General features: G+C 46.0%; 1 long non-coding RNA gene across 2 annotated transcripts in view; it reads left to right on the forward strand.

The window, feature by feature from the left end:
* Positions 1–18,677, forward strand: part of LOC143690881 (uncharacterized) — a 52,451-nt gene extending 33,774 nt beyond the window's left edge. Inside the window, exons 3-6 of one of the 2 annotated variants that reach the window (XR_013179245.1) lie at positions 14,024–14,159; positions 14,837–15,075; positions 15,304–16,516; positions 18,035–18,677. This is a non-coding gene — a long non-coding RNA (uncharacterized LOC143690881). Of the gene's footprint in view, positions 1–14,023; positions 14,160–14,836; positions 15,076–15,303; positions 16,752–18,034 lie in introns of those variants that run through there. The other variant, XR_013179239.1, reaches the window with a different exon arrangement.
* Positions 18,678–22,786: the final 4,109 nt, after the last annotated feature.

The following is a 22,786-nucleotide window of genomic DNA, read 5'->3' on the forward strand; positions in this document are numbered from 1 at the left end:
AGACATCCTCCTAGTCAGTGGAAAATGCATGAACAAAGGAACGGGAGGTGGGCTGAGATTATTTCAACAACCAAATGCCAACTTACCTTCCCAAAGTTTTCAGACTAGGCTGTGTACACCAGAATCCCCTGGTAGTGGGGGATAAATAAAATTTTCTGGGCCACTCTTGGACATTCAGATTCTAGGTGGAACACACCCGTCAGTAAACTCCCTGAGGGAATTCTGATGCTTACATGCAGGTGGGATTCCATTTGATTGGGAGAAAGGACAGGCTTTAAGTTCAAATCATGTTTTTATTTTTGCCCCCTGACAGTTGTGTTATTTTGGGCAATATACTAAATTGTTCTCAGCCTCATGTGTTCCTTATTTCCAAGAGGTGATACTAACAACCTAGAGAGGATATTATGAAAATAAGTGAAGTGATGGTTGTCAAACTGTTAACATAATTTCTGGTTAAAAATGGGTGATGCATGAATCTGAGGTTTCTTCTCCTTGGTTTAGTATAAATGGCATGTGCCTTCTGGGGAAGTCAAAATGCCTGAGATGGATAATTCTTGGCCACAAGAAAACCCCAGTCATACACAGGCAGATCTTTTCTATTCTGGAATAAATTGTCAGGGCACAGGAAAGACTCCTGGACTTTCAGCCTCTTTCTCTGGTCTCAGGTCAAAGCTGCAAATTCTCCAATTACGCTCACTAAAGGTGGACTTTGACAAGGCTTTTGTACTTCCCAACATTTCCAGAAGAGGAATGTCAGTTCTCCAAGTCTACAAACGAATTATCTAGCCCAGTGATTAAAAAATTCTGATTTATGAAGTTCTAGGGGTAAGGACAGCATGGAGAATTGTGCCTTGGACAGCTGGGGAGAGTCATCCTAATCTAGAAGTCAACAGCATTTCCGAGGGTTGTGCAGTACAGAACCTGTACAGCTGTCCATGGTGACTCTACCTAAGGGACTCCACGGAGATGATTTTGGAAGAAGGGCAGGGATGCTGGCAAGCAGATAAGACTAAGGGTCCCCTCTTGCCTTCAGAAAAGTCCTGTGGTATAAAGTGGGGTTCTATGAAATATTTTCTTAAAAGATAAAGAAACATATGTGACAGCATCCCATCCAAACTGATTTGGCACCTAGTGACTAAGGCTGCACTGTGAGAATGAGGCAGAGTGGGAGCTGTAACCCAAGCTTCCTTGGCCTGGGGGCATGAAGGCGGGACAGGTGCGGGAGGAGAGGGCACCCAATGCTATGGGGTGTAGTGGTCAGGCTCTGGCCAGGACCACCTCACAGAAAGAATGGTCTTGAAGCAGCCAGAGGCAGAGGCTTGGGTCCGCCTCCGCTAAGCAAGGGTGTCAGGTCCTGAGGCCCCCCAGGACTGCGGTTCACTGCGCCCAGGAGCAGTGAACGAGGCCTTCCTGGGGCTGAGCCCATGGCCTGGCCATGGCGTTGGCTCATCAGGCCCAGAGAGCAGCTTCAAGGCATCCACTTCCCCTTTCCCTGCTGAGTCCCAGGAAATGGAGAGAGAGAGAGGAGACCTCGTGGCCTGGAAGACAGGCTGAAGCAGCCCTTGGAGGAAAAGGAAAGTGAGGCGGGCGGGGTGCTGGGGAGGGGCCGCCCCTCCCACCACCTCCTCAGGGCTTCCAGATGCAGGGGGAGGGGAGGCTGCTGCGGGGGCCGGGCAGCTCGGGGTCTGGCTGAGGTCTGGTGCCCTCACCCCAGGGCTCTCCTGGGAAGGCCGAGCTGGGGTGGGCCTGCCGGGAGCACTTTCGGGCAGCAATGACTTCAGCCCTTGTCCCCAAAATAAACGCACCACAGACAAGACAATGTGGTCAGAGACTGAAGAGTTCCTGTAAACACCAGCCTGGGGCTTCCTATTTCCGTGCTCTCACTCCCTGGTGGGCCGTGCTGGCCAAGCCCTCCCCAGGAAAAGCCTTGGGTCCTCACTGTACTGTTTTGGGGACCCCTTTCGTGGTTTGGGGAGCAGACACAGATCTCCTTCTCTGCCCCGGCCGAGCTTAGACTCAGGGTCTGACTTTCTGAAACCAAGAAAGGGATGCAACACTATGTGTCATGCCCGTGTGTGTCCTCCTGTACCAGCCCTACGATGACCCCAAGCATGATGAATGAAACGAGCAACATCTGTTATGCACCTACTGCATACCAGGCACTGTTCCGAAGGCTTGACATGATTTATCCCAGGTAATCCTCACAACAGTCATAGGATATAGGTCTTATACCATCCCCTTTCAAAGATCAGAAATTCGAGACAGGAACATGAAGATATTTGCACGGAGAAACCCCATCAGTAGCCAGGAAGCAAGTCCCAGCCGCCCGACTCCAGACCTGCATTCTTCACCCATAGGCAGTGGGATTAACCTCGGTCTGCAGATGGAGGGGAGAGGGTGCAAGGACAGGCCGCTAATGGTAGGAGCGGTGGATTTAAATCCAGGCTTGGTGGAACTCCAAAGCTCTTCCCACCACACTTTATTGAAAGTTCAGTCCTGACTCCTTCCCAGCTGCCTGGAGCCACACCCCGGACTGCCGATGTCTCCCATCTTCTACCCTTAGCAGGGGAGGAGTCAGCACCCCCCCCCCCCATTAGGGAGTGGCCTGGCTTGCACGCATTTGCTGCTTCCAAGGAGGGGCGGCCCCTCCCTTTGGGAGGTCACTCTGGTCCTGGCCTTCCTTGCCTCTACACTCCCAGGTGTCCCTAGGTATAGCTCTCGCAGAGTCCCTGTGCCCCTGGGAGAGCGTGCTGCATTTGTAAACCAAGACCAGCCGAGACATCTCACAGCGGCGTCCCTGCATCGCTGTCTGTCTCATTCAGGAGCTGAGCCTGGATCCCATCCTATTCGGTGCCTCTGTTCCAAAGAAGAAAACTGTGAAGCCAGGCAGTTTCCTACCGAAGGGGAGTGAAGATAGGGAAAGAAGAGACGGTGGTGTGAGTTATCCATGTGGAACACAAGTTAAATGCTGGGTCATTTCTTTCAAATGGATCTGCTGAGGTCAAGTGGGAATCTTGTTCACTTGAGACATTTGATGAGGCATTTGGGCTGGGTTTGGTCTTTTGGCTTAGTCTTTGAAACATTTTATTATAGCTGAACTTTTATTGTAAGCCACTTGGGATTCAGATTCAGATAAAATAAAATATTTTGTGACTAATGTGTGTCAAGTACCATCCAGTGTGAGTTTATACTCACCATCTACTCATTATTCGTGTGTTCATTTTTCAAATATTTATTTTTGAGCATCTTCCTTAGGCCAAGATGCCACTCTCGGGGCTGGGGATACTGTGGTGGACAAGGCAGGCCAGGTCCCTTCCTTGGGCCCAGTAGTCTAATAGGGGGGTCAGACATTAAGCAAGGAAAGCGTGCTTGTGTGCGTGTACATTCACACACTCACAAATGCACACTTACAGGAGCCTCCTAGTGACAAGCTATATGAAAAAAAAAAGGAAGTAGGACAAGGAGGGAGAGAGTGGCTGGGTGGTGGGGCAGGGAGGTAGGGGTGCGGGAGTTTAGAAGGGGGGAGGCAGGGAAGCCCACTCGGATGAGATGGCACGGAAGCAGTGACCTGCACAATCAGGTGCAGCCGCGTGATGATTGGGACGGAGCAGGGGTGGTGTGGAAATGCACATGGCACCTGTAACCTTTATTCCTGGAGAGCGTTAAAAGCCTCAGCACCCTTTTCAGAATTAATTATTATAACAGAGGAGGATTCTGAGGCTCAGAGATTTGAAATGATCTGAGGCCACACTGGAGATACTGACCCAGGCCTGTTATTCCCACGGGAGTGAGGCACTTTTACAATGGTTATAGCGAAGGATGTGGGGTGGGAGCCACTTGGATTTGAGTTTCAGCTCCCTCACTTACTAAGTGGGTGAATTTGAGCGGGTTCTAGACTTTCTGGGCCTCGGTTTCCTCATCTGTAAAATGGGGATGAAAACAGTGGTTTTTCTCATTGGATTGTTATGAGGATGATTACGTGATTGGCACACAGCCTGACACAAGGTTAGAACCCAGTAAATGACAGTCATTCTTCTGACACAAGCCTGCCTTTCAGACTTCAAAGGAGTCGGGGCATAGACCCCCCCAGTCAACCAGTGGGCAACAGTGAGACCTGATGTCTTGTTTGTAGGTGACGTCCTGATCTCTTCGTCTCTGCCCTGGGTCCAGAGCCCTTCTCTGCAGCAGCAGAGGCACTGCCCTCCCCAGCGAGGGGACCAGCCACCCCAGGAAACAAGACGCAATGTCAACTGCACCCCACTGGGGCCTCCCTTTGCAAGGGCGGAGGGCAAAACCTTTCCAGAGCACTTGCATGTGATCTGAGGTGGACTTGCTCAGAGAACCATGTGGAGACTTTCCCTGCCTGAAAACCATGCTGTGCAAAAACTGCCAGCCAGGGCCTTCCTTTAAGGGCCTGGGGGAGGTGAATGCATGGAGGAGGTGGAGCCAGGCCGAGCCCGACTGTGTAGTCCCCAGGTTCGGTTCCGAACTGCCGTGCAGGCCCCCTGGGAGCCCATCTGGACTTAGGGAGAAATCTTTTCGCTCAAAATAAATGTCTCAATTGCTTCCTTTACTGATAAACTTAAGGCTCATTCCCAGGTGTTAGTCATTTCACCACATGTAAGGCCAGAACCTTCAGCAAGAAGGGAAGACAGCACAAAAGGGATGGCCCATTAACCAATGGGTCCAGTTTGCCTGGGGGTCCCGGGTTGCAGCACTAAAATCCCTCATCCCTGGGAAGCTCCTCAGTCTTGGGCAAACTAGGACGTTGGTCTCCCTGGAAGCGGCATGGGCCATCTGAGTGTCCTCCCTGCTTCTTTCGGGAAACTTCACGAATGCAACCCTAAAGTGCATTCTAGAAAATAATAATTTATCCTGCAGTTAAGAGTGTTGTTGATCTTTAAAGAGACTTCCCATGACAAAGTTAAAGGCATACCAAATTTGTTATTTGATATACCTCAATTAACTCATGAATGAGATAAGTTAAGGGTCCTGTGACTATAAAACGATATACTGACTATTAAGAAATGTATCTGGCTATCAAACTGGCAAAGTCACCTCGACTGTAATAAAATAAATTACAGGCCTTTCAAACCTTGTTGTGGGGGTGCAAGTGGAGCCATGTAGAAAGATGTATTAAGAGCCTTAAAAAAAACTTTATTCGTGGTGATCAAAGAGTTTCTTTTTAAAGAGGTTTCCTCTGAAGGAAATATTCAGAAACATGAAGATTTACATACAAAGATGTTAATCACAGAGTTATTTATTTAAGTGACACATTGGGAACAATATAAATAGTCCACAAAAGAAGGTTGGCTAAATAAGTCCTGTTGCATCTAGAAGTGAAAAGGTTAAACTCACAGCCACTGGCATCAACCCCCCTGGCTGCACATGCTGCCATTGTACTGTGTCTTTTGTGCACGTTGTCTCATCTGACCCTCGCCGTGGAAGCTGTGTGAGATGCCAGCCCTTAGGAAGCTCTCAAGGAAAGTAAAATTTTATAGACTCAAACCCACACACACACGCACACGCTATTTTGTAGAAAGACTGATATGTAGCCATTAAAAGGATGCTTTTGAGGAATATTTAATGATCTGCAGCACTGTACGAGTTGTAACATTAAATGAAAACAGAATTTAGAATTTAGGCCTAGAATCAGCATCATTATTTATGCATGAAAGACATGCTAAGTGATAACAGTGCTTCTATCTGGATGGTGTTATTCCTGTTGGTTTTAATTTTTTCTTTGGTTTTCAAATGAATTAAAACAGAAGATTGTTAACTTACTCCTCCCCCCACACACCCCTCTCTTTTTCTTCTCTCCCTTCCGGTACAGAGAAATAGAGGGCTCAAAATGAAGCAAGACAAAATGCCCTGCAATCCCGCATCCCACTTCCCAGATCTCTTCTGTTGACACTAAAAAGCAAAAAACACCCTAAAAACCCAAAACTAAAACTAAAAAATAATAATAATAAAACATAAGCCTAGTTCTCCATTTAAAACAGTACAAAAAGGTACAGAAAACAAAACTGAAAGTCTTCCTTCCCAGGCACAATCCTCCTGAAACGAAACCATTGGTGATAAATCGCGTTGATTCTTCCCAGAAGAAAGTACTTGTATATTCCAGCGGGTCCGAGTTCTTTTCAAATAAGCCTGTGTTGATTTTGTAATCAGAAAAAATGTAGCAAGCACACATTTGAAATGTGGTTATTTTTATTGTCAGTCCCTTGAGTACAGGCTCTTGTCACCCACCCTCAGCGTGTCCTGACCCGAGTGGTGAAAAACCAGAGCTTGGTCACCGCCACTGGGGGAGGGTCTGGAATTAGTCTTGTGGCCACTGGCCTGGACCCGAGAAGGCCATCTCCCTGGTCCTCAGTTTCCCCGCCATAGGAACGGCTCAGATCCTGAGCACTGAACACCTTCCTCTGGGTCAATAACCAGCATTAAGACACTTATTTCACCTTGAGTGTTCGGTATTGCTGTCCATTGTTGGGCCCTGGACATTGCCACCAGCCCATTTTCTATGTCTCGGAAAAAACCCTTGTCTTCGTTTCTGCAGGAGGGGCCCAAGTCTGTTGATTTCCCCAGTTCCTGGAACCCCCTTCATCGGATTCCAGCTTCCTCTCCTCTCCTCCAAACCAATCTCAGTGCATTTAGTTTTCTTTTGCTTTTCCTAATCTCCCCCTTGCCCCACCCCCAACTTCCCTAGAATTTGGGTCATTGATTGCAAAAAAAAAAAAAACAGGGAACCATGGGGTTGAACGCTCATATTGGGCAATCCATACAAGGTTCATAAAATTAACTGGAAGCCAAGTCTTGATACAGTTCCCCACTGGCTGAACTCATGTGACTTTTGGATAAATCACTAACACTCTGGAAGCTTCCGTTTGCAAACCAGAACACTGTATTGTCAAAGGTCCAAGTGCTCAAGAATGTGCCAACTCCAGAGAAACTTGGGTGCCCCGAGCGTAGAGCAGAGATGCAGTGGGGGAGTTTGCAACAGCCCTTGGAGCCAGGAGCCACTGACCCGATGTGGATGGTTGGAGAAATTAGCCAGAGCACATGCAATCGGGGAGCCAGGGAGAAACGTCCTGAGGCCCTTTTGGATGAGACAGCAAGCTTTCCCTGCTTTTATTTGTTCTGTGTGGCAAAGCACAGGATTCCCAAGCTGAAAGATCGAGTTGGGGTTCTCACTCCTTCCTCATGTGCTGAATGACCTCTGAAAAATCACCACCTCATCAGGCCTCGGCATCTTCTGTAACGTGGGGCCAGCTTCCTTTCCTGTCTGGATGGCCATTGTGACAGTGGGATGTGGTCGCTTTGCAGGCACCATGATGCTAGCGGAATGTAAGGCACACTCTGGGTCCAGGGATTGAAAATGAACTCTGTGGTAGTGAGAATGCAAAGGCCCTTTTCTTCATTTATTTTGCAAACATATAAACAGTGTTTATTAAGTCTTCTAAGGTCTTTATAAATATCAGGACATTTAAATTCTCCTAGCCACCCAATGAGGAAGACACAACTATTGTCTGTTCTACAGATGAGAAAACCATAGCACAGCTTAAGTAACTTATCCAAAGGGGCACACCTAGTAAGTGTCAGAACTGGGACTTGAACCCAGGCACTCTGGCTTCTGAGCCCAGGCTCTTTTCTACTTTGCCATGTTGTCTTCTTCACTTGGGGTATATGATACAGTGAAGATAACCTAAGACATAGACTAGATTGGATGTGAATCTTAGCCCCTCCACTTGGCCTTGGGAAGGTTTCCTTAACTTCTCTGAGCCCTGACTTCCTTGTCTATAAAACGAGAATAGACATGTCCATGTCATACAATTTTTGGAAGGTAACACTGGGCCATGTTTGCTGGGCCACGCAGGCATATAGAGGATGGACAGGGTGCAGGAACTGACCTGTTTTCAGAGGCTCGCCAAGGTCCACCGTTAGTCACATGCTTGGTTACCGATTGACTTCAGACCTCCCCACGCTTCGCCTGCTTCCTTCCCTCCTAGAGTGACCGGCCGCCCAGCGCCATGTTGTTTGTCGGCCCACACCTGTTCCCACACTCTCAGGGCACCTGCCCTGCCCTGGCGGGGGGTGGGGGTGGGGGAGGGGCGTCTGCTCACGTGCCAGGACTCGTTCAACAGTTACCATCGCTCAGGTCCCAGGAGCCAATCCTCAGGCTCTCATTTCCTTTGGGTTCCAAATAGCAAACGTGGCCTCATGCTTTTCTGCCCACCTCCCTTTCCAAAAACTTGCCAGTTAATTTCAGGGTTGGGGAGAAGCTCATGAGGGCCTGCCCACGTGGGGTTAAGGTTACCAGTGGCCTCCGCCTCTGACCAGACTCGCTGGGAACTGCAGCGGCCGCTTCCCGAAGCTCAGTGGGGGCAGGAGCACGGCCGGGGCAGTGGCCAGGGCACAGCATTTCCAGGCGGTTGGGTGCCTGCCTGGATGGACCAGACCCAGAGCCCATGGAGTTTGCAAACGAGGCATTGCATTTCTTCAACCGCAGCCTGATGCATTTGTTGAATCATTTTAACTCTGGAAATGGTCCAACGTTCAATACAGCAAGAAGCTAACATGGGTCTTCCTTTCGGGGATAAAGGCTGATGGATTATCCTGACAGTTAGGGAAAAGTCTGGTTACAGCCCTTTACACTCCACTGAAGGTAGCATGAAACGTGCTGATTTTTTTTTTTTTAAGAAAAGAAACAAGAAGAAGCATGTACTAGTGAAAATAAAGCTAACCATTTACTACCCTCAGAGCTTTAAGAATACTTACTTTTTTTTTCTTCTATGTTGAGACATAATAATTAGGCAACCATGTAAATAACCTTATGTTAAAACATTAGATGAACTCTCATTTGCTCAGGTTTTTGCACTGGACCGTAAAGGTCAGTCCAGTGTTTCTGGTTTCCAACATTTTGCAAATCCAGTTCCCCTTTCTGAGGGGCCATTCTAAAAATTCTTCATCCACCATTTTTGCTTTGGGTAGCCTCGTCATTTAGCTCATATGGTTACCTGTTTGCAAATTTGGGTATTGAATGAGTTTTAGGAGGTTCTCGGTTGTTTATGATTTCAACAAACCTTGATGAGCACAAACTGTATATTTTACTTTTTATGTTGGATGGGATGAGTGCTACGGAGAAATAATGAACAAAATTGGGACAGTGGGAATTTCTCGGAATGTAATACTCAAATAACAGCACAGTTTGCACTGAGGTGGAAACTGAAAATAAGCACTGACCTATGCATTTACCTTCCAGGTAAGCCACCCATCTTTTTTGTGTGTGTGTGTGCACCAATTCTGTGTTCCAAAAATGGTTTGCTGAATACAAGAATAAATTTCTCCCTCCATCACGAATGAAAGTTCCAAAAGGGCAGGGGTTTTTGTCTGTTGTTTACAGACTGTCCTAAGCACCTAGAATGGTGTCTGACATGGTAGCCCCTCAGTTAATATATACTGAATAAATGAATAAACAATTGTCTTCAGCTCATGCATTCATTCAACATTCAAAAAGTCTTTCCTGAACACAGTTGCGTGCAACAAGATGAATGAACCTTGGGGACATCATGTGGTACAAAATAAGCAAGAAACAAATGAACAGATAGTGTATGGTCTCTTTTAGAAAATATTTATAAGAAAATTGGGACCTAGATTGTAAACTCTTATGGCAGTCACACTTAGTCTGGAGCTGTTCATGTTATTTGTAGATTTTGAGATGCTGTGCTATATATGTATAACCTGGTACCTCTCTGGAACTTTTGTGATACCTAAGACTCAGAGTTGGGTTCTGCAGCTCTGAAAGTCAGCATCGCTACATATGACTACGGTAAAGAAACCAAAAAAGAGATCAGGCTTCAGTTAGAGATAAGAACAAAGCAGATTAGATCGGGACTAAGGTAAATCAGAACACAGGGGTAAGGGTGACATTTTCTGTATTTTAGAATTTCACCTACTGTATGAGACCAAAGGAAGAGAGAATTATTTTGTCCAAAACCTAAATTTTCTGTAGCAATAATCTGACTCAACCTGTCTAGTTTAGCTCGTTTAAACAACCTAAACTCTTGGAGTCCAGAATGAGAGTGAAGGCTTGTAATTCTATATAGCTTAGTGTGATGTCAGGATACATTCCAGATTATGTTGAGCAGATAATTACGAAGTATTGGCAAAGTTCCTTGAGGGATGGGAGAAAAAATATGGAAGGATTAAGTTTTGCTACCAATGAAACCCCTGATACTGTCTCAAATATTAGGGACTCCCAAGTCAATAGGCCAAGCACTTAATCTTGAGGCTTGCTCTTGTGAAGCTTATTTCTGTAGCAGAGAAGCTAAGCTTATCTATAGTTATGCCTAAGAGTTACTTCCGGAAAAGCTCTTGTGTTGCTCAGATGTGGCCTTTCTCTCTCTCAACCCAACTCTGCAAGGAAAAGCATTACTCTCCCCCCTATGTGGAACATGACATTCAGGGGTGAAAGTCTCCCTGGCAATGTGGGACATGAATCCCAGGGATGAGCCTGGCCCTGGCACCGTAGGATCAACAATACCATCCTAACCAAAGAGGGAACAGAAATGTAACAAGATAAGGTATCTGTGGCTAAAAGAATTCAAATAGAGTTGAGAGGCTATTCTGGAGGCTACTCTTACACATGCTTCAGCTAGATACTGCTATTTATCACAGTTTGCCAAATTCTAGCCAAAACCATCCCTGTCAACCCTAAAGAACACCTGGGGCTCAATCTGAAGTTCTACAAAAGTTTCATGCCCTGCAATTACTTTCCAGAAACCTGCAACCTTCAGATGGTTCCTAGGCTAGATAAAAAGTGAAACCCGAAGGGGCCAGCCTCTCCAGAACTTCAACTAGTTCCATCCCCCTATCCCATGCGATCAACACCCCTTTCCAACATGAAAAGGTTAGAATGGGCAGAGCCCAAACACCCCTAACAATTGGGAGAAGGCTCAAAGGAGAAGGAGGAGTTACAACAGAGAAGACAGATTTAACAAATGAGTATGACTGCTGAATTATTACATTGATATTTCTTTTAGTCTCTAGTGTCTTGGATCAGCTAGAAGAAAAAACCTAAAACTGTGGAACTGTAATCTGTATCAAAGTCTGAAATCTGTTCTATAACTACTTGTTACAATGTACTTTGAAATGCATTGCTTTTCTGTATATATGTTATATTTCACAATGAGAGATGTTAAAAAAAAAGTCTTTCCTAAGCACCTGCTTTGTGGCAGGAACTGAGCTGGGCCCTAGGAATTGGGTCACAAACAAGAGCAATCTGGGGTTTTTCTTTCCTGATCTTTCAACCCAGGGGAGGACAAGGAAGTGATCAAGTAGCATAATATTTTGTTGTACGTGATAAATTAGGGGAACTTTGAGATACCGTCCTGGAGAATAAAATAGGATGCCTCACTCAGAGGTGTGGGGTGAAATAATGGTGATTGGGTGAAGATGGGACTGGGGTGGTATAGAAAGTTAAGTTCCAGAAGATGAAAGAGGACGTTCACTGACAGAGAGTGAGAGAAAGTGAGGAGCCAGGGGAAATACCCATACCTAGCGTGTGAAGCCTGCAGCGGTGAGAGGTAAGGCTGGGGGAATAAGCAGAGACCAATTGTGCAGAGCCTCCTAAGGAGTTTTGATTTACCTCGGAAGGCAGCTGGAAGCTACTGATGAGTCTCAATGGGACCGACCGGTGCAGATCTCTGTTTAGGAAAATCATGTCAGTTGCCGGGTGTAAGACCGATTTGAAGGGGAGAGCCGAAGCAGAGGCACTTGGAAGCTCTACAGGCAACCCAGGGGAGATATGGTGGAGACTTAGCTGGGAGTGGGGCAGGCAGGGGGCTGGAAGAACTGGAGGCATTCATGAGAGATGCAGAAAGAGGGACCTATTGGAGTAGGATGTGAGCGAGAAGTTGTGGTAACAGGTAGGAGGCTTGGGACTTGGCCAGTTGGGTAGATGCTTTGAAATAGTTCAGGTGCAGTGTGGAGAGAAAATTAATATGGGGTCCTTACATGTGTCTCGGAATGTTTATAGCCCCACCGATATAATTCCTCAATTTACTTTGAAGGCACCTGAGTGAAAAGGGGGAAGAATTATGATTTAAAAAGCTGTGCTGACAAGAATGTACATTAGCACCAAACATCTGCTGATAAAGGGTTGTGCCCTGGGTTGTGCAAACTGGCTGTCTACTTTATTAGAATTCATGAACTTTTATCTAACTCTCCACATGGCCCTGGGAAAATAATCTAACGTATTCAATTCGATGATCTCTGTAGCTGTGAGTATCAGTCCTCTTCTGGTGCCTGAGAGTGGAGCAGATGGGAAAGGAGTTTAGCCGGTCATATTTTTCAGTATACTGAGACTTGTCCTTGCTTTATGGAGATGTAAACTCCATCACTTGGAGGTGAATATAGTAGGGCATCTATATACAGTGGTACCCAGATAAAGATAGGACTGGGATGGAGTAGGGAATTTCCTTTCATGTTGGTAACTTGAGAAGTGTACCATTATGAAGCATATTTTCACTATTGCATGAATAATAACCCCCCACTTAGAGTCCATTCATTCATTCATTAGCATGTTCATTCATTCATTTATCTATCAATCCACCCACTAGTCACATGACTTTCAACTGTAGTTGACGTTTATGATGTAATCGGTATTTTACAAAATCTCTCTAATGTGCAGCTAGAGTTGAGACTCAAGTTTCCATGAGGGCAGGGGTTATATCTCCTTCCTTTGTTCCACTTTCCTAGTGCCTAGAGGTGTGTCTGGCACAGAAATAATGATCAACAAATATTTGCAGAATACATTAATTCAATCACGAATACATCAAACATTTAAGCATTGCCAGATTTTCCCCAAGACTCCTACCTGTTACCTTTCAGGTGCCGTGTCTGACCTCCCCATCACCTAGAGATAAATATCGGGGCACTGATCTGAGTTTCTGATCTGCAGCTGGAAGACGTGGCTCAGGAGATGTCCTCTCTGCTTTGCTTTGTCTTGCCCTTCTGCCTCTGCCAAGTCTTGTCCACCCCTTGTTTATTCCTTGCTTCTGTCTCTCATCCTATGTCTCAAGTGCCGTGAACCCAGAACACTTAGAGATCCACCCTTCCCGAATGACAGAGATGACTGCCACAGTTCCCTCAACCCACAAGATTGTGAAGCTGATGCAGCAAGAGTTTATTTCGCTTGACTCCAATTTAACTGTCCTGAGCCCCTTCCTTTTATTGCTAAGAGATTTCCTAACAGATATGTAGACCCGCAATTCAGGCAATTATTCACATATTCCCCCACATCATTAGTTTTATGGAACACTGCCAGGGGGCATATTTTTCTTTCCTCAGACTCCTGAGAATAAAGGAAATAGAACTCTTACCATGAAGTCATATCAAGGAGTTTATTTCTCAGAAAATACTCTATAGCACTTTTTGTAAAACCTTACATAGGTAGACTGCATTTAGAAAAAGAATTACTTTACCTCACTTGCTACCAAGGGATTCTCTGTCCAGACCTCCTGCCTTCAAGAGCGTGGTTTGTAAAAAAATGCCCATAATAACTCCTCACCTCAAAGGGGTAGCAGTGGTTACTGGAGGGAAGACGTGGTTCATCTCGGGTCTTGTTGGGTTTAGAAAGGGTGCCCATGTAATTTAGCTATCCAAACTAGAATATGTTTTGGAAGAAGGGGGTCACTAATATTAATTATACTGGGGTAACAGGTATAAACCAGGACTGTCCAGACAAATCAGGACATATGGTTATCCTAGAATTAGAGCTCTAATCCTACACCTACCCAAGTTTCTCTCCATTGTTCTGGCTGATGGAGTAAAAACAAAAAATTTAGCCATATTGGGCAAAATGTTAGCATTATAACTCTAAATTGTGATTTTGGTTTTCTCTACTGAACTGGACATCAGGGGTTATGGTGTGTAACAATTAGCTCTTGCTAAAATAATCCTGCATAACAAACTACCCCAAAATTATGTCTTAAAACAATATTTATTTTCATTCATTCATCTGCAGGTTGGCCAATCTCTGCTGGGATTGAATCTAAGCTACAGGTTGGGTCCAACTCAGCTTAATGTGTCCTTCCTCCTCCATGGACTGATAAGTCCATGGGACATGCTCTTCTCATGGCAATGGCTGGAGCTCAGCAAAGGTGAGTGGAGACATGCAATGCCTCCTTCCTCCAAGGCTTAGATCTGGCACGCTGTCACTTCTGCCCACATTCCCTTGGCTAAAGTAAATCCCATGGCCAAGCCCAACTTCGGGGGTTATATATTTTGCCTTTAGTGGGAAGTACACCAAAGTCATGTACAAATGTCCATGGATACAGGGAGCGGAAAACTTGGTACCAACCATGCCATCAATCACAAGGGGCATTAGACTAAAGGGGGCTTGCAACTGCTCTCCCCAGGTCTCTAGGGATGAGTAGGTGGGATCTTTTCATTCAGTTGCAAGCCGGGAAGGTGAAGCAAAGAGAATGCAGGCCAGTTTGGTCTGCTAAAGGCAGGTCCTCCACGGGTTGACCATGTAAAGAACGCAGAGAAATGGGCTGACTCTGTTTGAGAATAGAAGGTCTGAAAGAAGAGGGAATAAGGGAGGGGGCAGTGGACTAGTCGTGATACAGAACTACAATCCTCTCCTGGTAAATATGGTGCCATGGATGGCACACATCTTCCATTCACCACTCAGATCAACCCGTTCTCTTCCCACAGGATAGGGGTAGTGAGGGACGGAGAAAGGAATAATGAGTGTTCAAGCCCAAACTGCTCCTTTCTGAGGAAGGGTAGCAGAAATCCTCTGTGTAAGAGGAAAAGTGTTTCTAATTCACAGGCATTTCTGCGGGATAGGCATGGACCCAAAACGTGCTCCCAGATGGACGCTTGCACTGTTGAGGACCAGCCTTTCCATTCCTTTGTTCCTTCTACAATTCTGTTTGGACAAGAGCTGCCATGGACCTGCTGCCCTATCCTTCAGAGCCTCCTCCAGCAGTGCCCCCTCCTCCTGCTCCAGGTATCAGGTCGTGAGCCTTTGCCTGCCTGCTGTCAGAACGGCTGCATGGTCTCTCTCAGGTAGGTGCTAAGTAGTGAAGGCTTGTTAATCAGGCAAACTAATCATGCTGATTATGCCTGGTTCAAGAATGGATCACCCCTCCCAGGGAATCTCCTGTCTAACGGTGACAACCAACTGAAAAGCCCTGGGGGGGATGATTGGGGTGGGGGTTCCAGCCAGAGGAGGGCAGGCTGAAGGAAGGCATTCTGGGAAGGGGATTTCAGGGCCACACATGCCTCACCCTACAGATGACAAGGGGCTCTTCCCACGTCCAAGGATGACTGCAACAGTCCTGGTGCTGGTCGTGCAGATGGATTCCTCAAAGTCCGCAGGGCAGCCCAGAGGGATGGCGGACTGCCACCGGGCCCCAAAGAGCCTTCCTTGGTCTCTATCCCCAGTGATGTTCTTCTAGGTCAGGTCTCAGCTTCCCCCGCTTGTGCTCTTACCATGACCCCTCGCTGAGCTGCCTAATTCTAGTCTTCACTCCACTTCATACTGCAGCCAGAGTTGTCTTGTCCAATTTCATTATTTACACAACTAGCAAAAGGATAAGAAAGTAGAAAGTTCAGTGATATTAGAGCTCACACTCACTTTTCGACATTCCAAACCGCAAATATTCTACCATATTGTATCTACCCACCTACTTATCTTTTTTTATTGAAACCAAACACACAATGGAAAAGTGCACATGTCACAACTGTACAGTGTGAATTTTTACAAACTGAGTACAGCCCTAGGAAACCAGCACCACCAGAAGAAACAACGTGAGCAGCCTCCCAGAAGCTTCCCCAGGGCCCCTTCCTGGTTGTCCCCACTCCCCACCAAAGGCAACCCCTCTCCTGAATCCAACAGCATGAATTGGTTTGCCTATTTTTGAGCTTAACGCAAATGCAGTCACACTGTATATATGTGCTCTGTGTACTGATTTATTTTGAAACTTTAAAAAAATATATATTTATTGACAAATCTTTACCCACATACAGTCCGTAGAAGCTTCTCTTTTTTTTAAAAAACAGGAATTTAAAAATTTTTTAAAGTTTTTTATTGATGAAAATCTTCACACACACATACATTCTGTCCATGCTGCACTATCGATGGCTCACAGCATCGTCTCACAGTTGTGTGCTCATCACCATGACCATTTTTTAGAACAGTTGCGTCACTCTATGAAAAGAAATAAAAAGAAAAAAGAAAAAACTCATGCACACCATATACCTTATCCCTTCCTCTCATTGCCACGTGTGTTTCCATCTACCCAGTTTATTTTACCCTTTTCCCCCCATTACTTATTTATTTATTCATTTATTTTTATCCATATTTTTTTACTCATCTGTCCATACCCTGGATAAAAGGAGCATCAAATACAAGATTTTCACAATCACAAGGACACTGTAAAAGCTATGTCACTATACAGTTGTCATCAAGAATCAAGGCTACTGGAACACAGCTCAACAGTTTCAGGTACTTCCCTCCAGCCTCTCCAGTACACCATGAACTAAAAAAGGAATATCTATGTAATGCATAAGAATAACCTCCAGGATAACCTCTCAACTTTCATTGAAATCTCTCAGTTACTGGCACTTTATTTTGTCCTCATTTCTCTCTTCTCCCTTTCGGTCAAGAGAAACTTCTTTTTGAGAAAAGAATCTTTACAGATAAATGTCCCATGGCCTGTTTGTGTGAATAAAGTTTTATTGAAACACAGCCACAGTCATTCATTTATATTGTGTCTATAGCTGCTTGTCACATGTTGATGCAGTTGTGAGAGAGACTGCATAACTCACAACACCTAAAATATTTACTATCTGGCCCCTTATGGAAAATGTTTGCCAACCTCTGTCCTAGAGACTTTTGTTTTTGTAGTTTATCCTTCTCTCTTCTGTTTAATCATTGTTAAATGAACAGTGATCTTTCTAAATCTGTGGTTTGACACCAAAAAGCCTGTAGATTTCACTATCTTTGTGGGTGTTGATAACATTGTCTTCTCAGTTTTAATTTTAAAAAGTATTATCTTTCCCTCTGTTTTGCTCTCAGCCATTGCTGCATTACCCTCTGTCTTCCCTGTAACTTACATTTGTTGCATGACTTTGAAATTCCAGATAAGTCAATGGAAATCATTTTGGGACATGGGTTCTTAAAACAAAATCCATGGGGTTGGAACTGACTTCCTAGTGGCTGAAGGAAGGTGATTCCGTGCCAGGGTCCTCCTGGGAAACAGAGGTCACACCCCAACTGGGCAAGTGAAGACAGATTCATTGAGGGACCATTCCCAAAGGGGAGGGAAGAGTTCCGGGACTCCATAAGGGGACGGTGCGGTACCACGGTGAGACCCTGCACCTACCCTAGGCCCGAAGGATCGAGGATCAGAACACAGAGAGAAGAGCTGGGTGGAGAGTCACTGGACAAGAGTCGAGGCTCAAATAGAGAGAAGCGTCCAGGTCACAGCCATCAACGGGGAGGAAGCCAGGGTAACAGTGACCCCAACCCATTGCCTCCTGACCCAGCGTGGCATGCTAGGACCCTCCGGTGGCTGGAGTTAGCCCGAAACCAGAGGGAAAGGATTCCTCTGAGGTACCCCATTCAGGCCTCCCCACCTCCATGGAGAGGGGAAGGATGGAGAGGTCAACAGAAGACCTCTGGCTCCAGGAGTGGATGTTTCTAGTCTCCAGACAACACTGTCCAGTTGAGCTCTCTACATTGATGTTGTCTATGACAGTACCACTAGCCCCCGTGGCTGTGGGACACTGAAATGTGACTAGTGCAATTCTTAATTCATTTAAACGTGAACAGCCACACGCGGCTGGTGCCCGCCATGTTGGACAGTGCAGCTCCAGATGGATTTCCGATTTCCTCTAGGAATCGACTGCAGGGCACTTTTGCTGCACTGAGGGAGGATCCTTTGTTTTCTTATCCTCTGATTATGAAACAGATGAGTCCTCCTTGGACATTCTGAGATAGGATTTCTCTCTACTTTTCTAGAAAAAAATATGTGAAAACTCATAATCTCTAAGGAGCACAACTTCTGGGCCCCCTTTTATGAAGTTGCCTGTCCAACGCGGACTTTATATCCTGTCCTGGACCTCGTCATCTTGTCCCCACTGTGAGGATACCATCAGATGATCATCTCCAAGCTGAAGGAGAGAACCACACCTGGAGGTTTTAGGAAGAAGGACCATGTAAGCTCCTTGAGCATGGGAGAGGGTGTCTGTTTTTGAGTCCACAAATATCTGGGGTTTCTGCCTGTGCCCTAGGGTTTGACTTTGCTGTTCAGCCCTGGCACTTTGCTTTAGAAATCAAGACGTGCCACCGAGAGTGATTTTATTTCCATCAGGCCCCTTCCATGCTATAGTCTGTAAACTTTCCCTCAGAATTCGAGACTTGGAGGTAGATAATTCTCAGCTCCTGGTGGCTTTTAGTGGGAATCTGGAGATGTCATCTCAGAGGTGGCTCTCCAGAGTCTGCTAACCCAGAGTCTCCCCCTCACCTTTTTTTCCTTTATGATTGTCACTGTTGCTGCTGAAAACAGAGCATGATTTTGAATATGCATAAACTCAGGTCTGATGCAGAATTAATACCAAATGCTTGATTTTCACACCGAGACATTAATTACTATTTGTTTTACATTTGCATTCACAGGTATCTGTGGAGGGAAATTAGCATACGTTGTTGTTAGACCATTATTAAAATGACAGTTGGGAAAATATTTGAAAAATATTGTCTTTCATTCCGTTTTCCTCTCTGCCGCTGCTCTTATTACTTTTTATCTTCTCTGTAACTTAAATTTGTTGCCCTATTTGGAAATTCAGAGAAGTAATGGAAATAATTTTGGGACATGGATACTTAAAATCCACAGGGTCAGATTTGGGGTTTCTTGACGGCTTTTGCATTTGTACATAAATAAGTAAAACTGGTTCAGCCATTTGAGCGCTGTTGAACCAGAGGGGCTGCCACCTGTGAAATAATCTTTTGTTGCTTAAAACCTTTGGAGGGTAATGTCCAGCACAGTTGGCTGGGTGCTTCCTGCAGTCCTGACCCACCTGTGATTCAGGCAGGGCATAGCAAGCAAAGGGAAATTAATGCTTCCTCATCACTAATATTAGCAAAGAAGCCTGTGGTTTGAGCAAGACAACCATGATTCAATGACTAGACGGTGCCACTGCGTGTCTGAAGAAACTTGGATATGCCACTTTATCTTCTTATCTGTAAAAATGAGGATGAAAATGGTACCCACCCCAGCAGGTAATGGCGAGGCTCAAGCAAGGTAAGGTACATGGAAGCACCTTGCCACCTCCAGGGAACCATGGACATTTGATAGTTCATGGCAGCTACAATTGCCAGTTTCTTTCTTTGCCTTGCTTGCAGTCTTCCTACGAGGGTGAGGTTTGGCTGTACTGTCGTTCAGGCCACCCATGCCACAGTCACCGCATCTGAGCTGGTAGGATGGGGATGGGGACTCCGTTGATGGTGCCCCCTGTGTCCTCTGCACCCTTAGTTAAAGAAGTTGGTCTTTCTAGGAAAAGGAGAGGTTTTTATTTTTTGTCAACGTTAGTAAAAATTAACTGATCAGTTCAATAACCGTTTATTGACTGTTGACCCTGCCAGGAACAGAGTGTTCTCCATCCTCATCATTAGAGGACTTAGAGCCTAGCACAGTTCAGGGCATGTGTATTTTCCCTGAGGCTGGGAGGATATATTGGTTGAATCATTCATTCATTCCTCCATTGTTTGTTCATTCATCCAACAACCGCTTACTGAGTCTTTTATATACTTGCTCCCACGCGAGTATAGGACTGACGATTTGAAAGTGAATCAGGTAAGATTCCTATCCATTAGGGCAAGGTTTCCAAACACTTCCTATGCTGTGCCTACGAATCGCTTACGGGTTTCACCCATCGTGCGCTCACGCGCTCCCTCCTCGAGTGATTCTGCTTAAGACATCAGGGTTTTCAACATTGTTCAAAATGAACAAGCCCTTGGGTGGTGGAGAACAATCTGGAAGCACTACTTTGGGGAATCCATATGTGGCAGGGGTCTCTCTCTCTCTCTCTCTCTCTTTCTTTCTCACACACACACACACTGACTAAAACAGTCTGGGAGAACCAGGAAATATTTTGCTTAGGGGAAATGTCCTCCTTAGCTCCACCTGGCTTCCTGGGGCCCCTCCCACATTCAAGATTTCTCTGGCCTCAACAAGGGAACTTGGACCGAGATCACCTTCAAGATGCCTCACAATCCTGAAGTTCCAACTGGGAAAACAAAGCCCACCCATCTCATTGACAATGCACATTTCCATCTGGAAAATAGAGTTACACACATTCAATATAATGCATTTTACCATGACCTTGGTCCCCTTGTCAGTAAATCTCTTTGGAAAGAAAACCACCTTGAATTGTTGTATTGTTTGACACATTCCTTTGGCACAGCTCCCTAGGTGTAACCGATGTTTTATTTTTGGATATAATTTTTGGAATGGCTTTCTATTGAACCTTAACTCAGGGTATGTAATGGTACTTTCTGTGCATTATCTCATTTAAGCCTTGCAGCAAATTTATGAGGTATTTTCGCAGCACCCATTTACCAGCTGAAGCAACTGAGGCTTAGAGAGTGTCTTACTCAAGGTAGCATTTCCAATTTTCCACTCTTATACATAGCACTGAAATACCCATCATTGGACATTAAGTGTGACTGTGTGCTTGATTATTTCCTTATAATCGATTCTTGGAAGTGGGGTAATTGTGGTTTGGTGTTCTCCTTTCCCAGGTGCTCTGGTTTCCTCAGGAGCTCGGGGCTTTCAGTGCTCCAGAAATGCCATCTCCTTCCCTCCCTGCTTTTTACAACTACCTGTCTGCCACTGACACAGAGAAGTGAGCCTCGGCTCCTGGGACTCCTCCTTTCCAGCCGCGGCATGTAAAAGCCACTAAGATCAGGGTGGGGTGATGCTGTGACAAGGTGTCAGCACCTATGGCTGTGCATGGATAGTGACAGGCACCTGGGCACCCCTGGGTGGTGACAAAGGGCCTCCCTCGCCAGAACAGTGAGGATGTAAACAGGAGACATGGTAAAAGTGAGCTGTGAGAAAGCTCCCGGGGCCTCCTGCCACTGTGAGCCCCTGGGACACTGGCAGTGTGGTGACCTACACAGGTGGAGGCAGCCAAAAGGTGGGGGGAGCCGAGGGGGCCCATTACACAGCAGGAACCAAGGAAAGCTGCCTGTCCTCTCTCACTCCTGGGATTGCTGCCTCTGGCAGGCCAGACCAAGGACTTTTGCAGGCTCTAGGCTCTTTCACTTTTGGAAGTCCCACCCTGAATCATTGAAAACATTTATAACTGCACCCACATCTCACAGTGAGTATGAATCAGGTAGAATTGTGTTCACTAGCTACCATAGACATCATTTTACTGCCATTTTATTAACACTTATTTAGTTCTGTTCCATATGTTTTCTAATGATCTGTTGGAGCCATAATTTTAAAAGCCCTAATAGTTTCGTAGGGCTTGAAGAACCCTAGGAGTAGTGGGCTATAATGCCCTCTCGTGAACTTTCAAGAGAGGGATCAGAACCTGCTCGTTTGTGAGCCAGTGCCACCCCTCCCTGGGGTGCCCTCTCCCCTGCGCCCCAGACTTTCCTTGCAGCTCCTTCCTTACTGCTACACCAACCCCCAAATCCCCATCAGCATGTGTGGGATGATTTAGACTTAGTTGCTCTCATATCTGTCACCCCTTCTGGAACATGAGTCTCAGGTCTGAATCCTCAATGGCTTAGCAACAGTGGTGCATAGCGGGGCCTCAAGGCATGACTCTTAAATACATGGGAAGAAAGAGTGAACAACTAGAGCTCCTGGGGACACCTCAAGACCAGGGGCTCCCCAAGTGTGGAATCCAGACCAGCAGCGTCAGCAGCAACCTTCTACTGAATTGCAAATCCTCAGGCCCTACCCACACCTTCTGCATCAGAAACCCTGCTGGGAAGTCCTTCCAGGTGATATCAACGCACCCTGAAGCCTGAGAACCACCGCCTGAGACCAGTGATTCTCAAGCTGTACTGTGCGTATACATCACCTGAAGACCTTGTTAAGCTGCAGATTCTGGTTCAGGGCGGCGCTCAAGGTTCCCCAGTCTAAAAAGCTCCCAGGGTGTGCTGATGCGGGTCCCCAGACCACACTTGGAGTAGCAAAACCCTAGACCAGCCCAGCCCATGATTCAGTTTATTCATCACCGGGCAGGAATGAGGAAAACTACATTTGACAAGTGTTGCCAACTCTCTGAACCTCAGTTTCTTCATATGTAATGTGGAGATAATGATGAGGCTCCCATCCTGGATCAATGAAAAAAATATACATAAAATGCAGTGCTTGGAGCATAATAAGTGCTCCTATGTGTTTTCTCTTCGTCAGTGCTCGCCAGCTTCTCTTTGGTCCAGGGATTGAAACTCGTAAGCACAGAACCATCTGCAGGCAGCCAGTAAAGGGAGTTATTTGAATGACTGATGTGAAGTAATGAGGAAAAGCTTTAAAATCTTAATTTTTCTTGCAGTCATTTAGGATTTGACAAACAAGACTTTAAAAAAGGACAGGGTGAATTCACGGGAGGCGAGGGTTAGGGATAGAAGAAGGGAGGTCCTTTCTGCAAGATGGAGCCCAGGGAAGTGGAGCTGAGGGGACACCTCTGTGGTTCTGAGCCAACAAACCTTCCCTGAGTGCTGCCCACATGCTCGGGGCCAAGGATTTGTGTG

Source organism: Tamandua tetradactyla, chromosome 1 (assembly GCF_023851605.1).
Source record: "Tamandua tetradactyla isolate mTamTet1 chromosome 1, mTamTet1.pri, whole genome shotgun sequence".
In the NCBI taxonomy this organism is placed as follows: Eukaryota; Metazoa; Chordata; class Mammalia; order Pilosa; family Myrmecophagidae; genus Tamandua; species Tamandua tetradactyla.